Source organism: Mizuhopecten yessoensis, unplaced genomic scaffold, assembly GCF_002113885.1.
Source record: "Mizuhopecten yessoensis strain PY_sf001 unplaced genomic scaffold, ASM211388v2 scaffold10707, whole genome shotgun sequence".
Classification (NCBI taxonomy): domain Eukaryota; kingdom Metazoa; phylum Mollusca; class Bivalvia; order Pectinida; family Pectinidae; genus Mizuhopecten; species Mizuhopecten yessoensis.
This window is the reverse complement of record NW_018408681.1, coordinates 319649-322460: the sequence shown is the minus strand read 5'-3', so window position 1 is coordinate 322460 and position 2812 is coordinate 319649.

The following is a 2812-nucleotide window of genomic DNA, read 5'->3' as shown; positions in this document are numbered from 1 at the left end:
TGGTTGTGATGATGCTTCATATTGGAAACTGAACGCTTAAACACCTTTTGTGATTACTTAGAAATAAAAATGATAATAAAATGTGAACCGCTTTATCACAATCTAAGTCGTCTTAAAGTCGTTCACAAATTATTATCCGTGATTATTGGACCTTTGCAACCAGCCAATATCTCCTCTCAACAACCGGTGCTGCTATTTAAGCGCTCATAGCTAGCATTCAACAATTCTAGCACTGCCCAACCACGTACTCATTTACACCTGAGTAGACTGGAACAAGTGGAGTAAAGTATCTTGTTCAAGTATACAACACAGTGACATAACGGGATTCGAACTCGCGACCCTTTGGTCAAGAGCCCGTCGTCCTAGCTGCCACTAGACTACCGTGCCTGTGCTGAATCGTTGAAGTTTTGTTTTAAGGATTTTAGATATGTATGTCTTGCTCGTAAGTATATTAATGCATAAAAGAAAATGGCAATGAATTCTAAAAGACAGATTTGTATTAGATTCATCCAGATGATATTTCGGACCTTTTGGGATTCAAATTGAGGCCGAGTGTAGATATGCAATGTACAAACATCCATTTAGTTCTGCATCAACACATATATTAGGATGCGCGCTGTTTGCATTCAGGTTAAAACTAACAGAAAACCGAAGATTGGAGGTGAAACATGTCATTTATTCAAAAGAATAAATAACGGTATAAAATATCATCTTTTTTACTTATTGTACACACTTGCAAAAGGTTTCTGTTACACAAGATCATAGACCTAAATTAACATACCTGCTATCCGGTGTATAAACTTGCTGTTTGTTTAAGCAGGAAAGGAGCCACGCCTAGGTGTCAAAGCTCAACTCGTGTTATAGATTTATAGTACATTGCTTATAATTCAATATATGTATGAAACGTTTATAAATTGAAACACAACGACTTATAAACATGATTATTTATTTTGACATCCAAGTAACAACATTACGAGAGTGAAAAAATGAATGATTATGTTTTACATGATAAAAAAACCACCACTAGAATGTTAAGCTTGCAAGATGTTGAAAACGTAAGAGCGTTAACTTTTCATGTACTTAGTTCTTCCTGTGAGGTCTGAAGATTCCTTCCAAATGAGATAGAAGTCTATCACAAAACACGCTGATAACATGCATTATACCATACAAGCTCACTACTATTCTAAACAACTATGTACAGAAATAATACTGCTACAGTACCGAAAGTTTTGGATTTTCTATCACGTTATACCGCTTATAAACCCATTGACAGTTTATATCGTATTGATAATTATGGTGACATCTGTCCGATCCTATATATATATAATGGTATCCAATATCACGTGACAGGATCAGATATCAACACATTAACACATATCTAACTTATCAGCTTGTTCAAACATAATATTTACTTGGTTTTTTTCTTTTGCAGAAGCGTAGCACTCTTTTCTTGATACGCTTACAGCAGAGTCGGATTTCTCGTCTAAACTTAGCATCCATGAAACCATAAACAATAGGGTTTAATGCACTATTGAAGAAGTAAACATATGTTAAAAAAGAACTGACGTTTGCATGTTCTGCAATTTTTGCCGCGAAGGGAGCGTTAAATAATTTGATTGTTGAGAAAACTAAGAATGGCAGGCATGTTCCGAAGGACAGCGCCGTTACCACAATGAATATTATACTGAGGCGACGACTCCTTTCTAACCCCCTGTTGACTGCTGGAGATACCCGGAAGGAAAACACACGATTCAGATTGTCATCAGCTTTTCCGGCTGGTCTATCTTCTGCTGCCGGTTTGTCATTGTCTTTCGGCACACAAGTTTCATTTTTCTCGTCAGGTTTATGTTCTTGAGTTGGTCCTCTGATAATGGATTTTGCCTCTTGGTCTTTTGTGGGGTTTTCTGCAGTTTTGTTTGTAGGAATATCCATACGTTCAATCTCCTTACCGGTCTGTTGTGTCTGATTTTCAACATTAGTTTTGATTTCACAATTTTCCACACGACAAGTTGCCGACTCACATGAGCCAGTGTTGTGAATTTGGTCTGTTTTGTGATGCACCAGTTTGATTGAATCCTCATCGGAAGAAGGCATATTTTCATCTTCATCTTCCGAATTGTATACACAATCACAATTACAATAACGCATTTCGTCTTCTTGCAATGGCGGATGTCCTCGAATCCGATCTGGAATGCATTCATCAGAAACCATACTATCTATGTCATTTCTGTTCTGATATTCACTGTCTGAGTTTGGGTATCTACTAGACGATTCTTCTTGTAGTTTCCTTTTGCCACCGAATACATCAGATATAGTTGGTTGTCCCATTCCTGATTTAGCAAGAGTATTGACTTTTGTATGTCTTCCAATGGTGCTAACATTCCCGTGTTTACATAACGTATTTGCCTTCTGCTTCTGCCCTGCACCGTTGTCTGTTCTTGTTGGAGTATCCACCACACAGATCTTGGAGCGTTTAATCAGAGCTCTACCGATCAAGATGTAAATCACAAGACATACCGAGAATGAAATGGTAAGGAGAACAACGTTAAGCATTCTTTGGAATGTGGTAACCGTCGCCGTTTCGTATTCCTCAGCAATTGTACAGTCATGTCCAGTTTCGTAACCAGGCCTTTCCCGTTCTTTAATGCCATATATCCATAGCGCGGGAACCGCCAAAAGAAGAAATTCGAAAGCACCAACTGTTGCACAAACAATGTGTGACCTTTTCGTAGTTAAACCTCCCCGAAACGGCATGCACACTTTCCAATATCTCACCACGGCTATGAAGGTTAGCAATCCGAGCGAAAAGGAT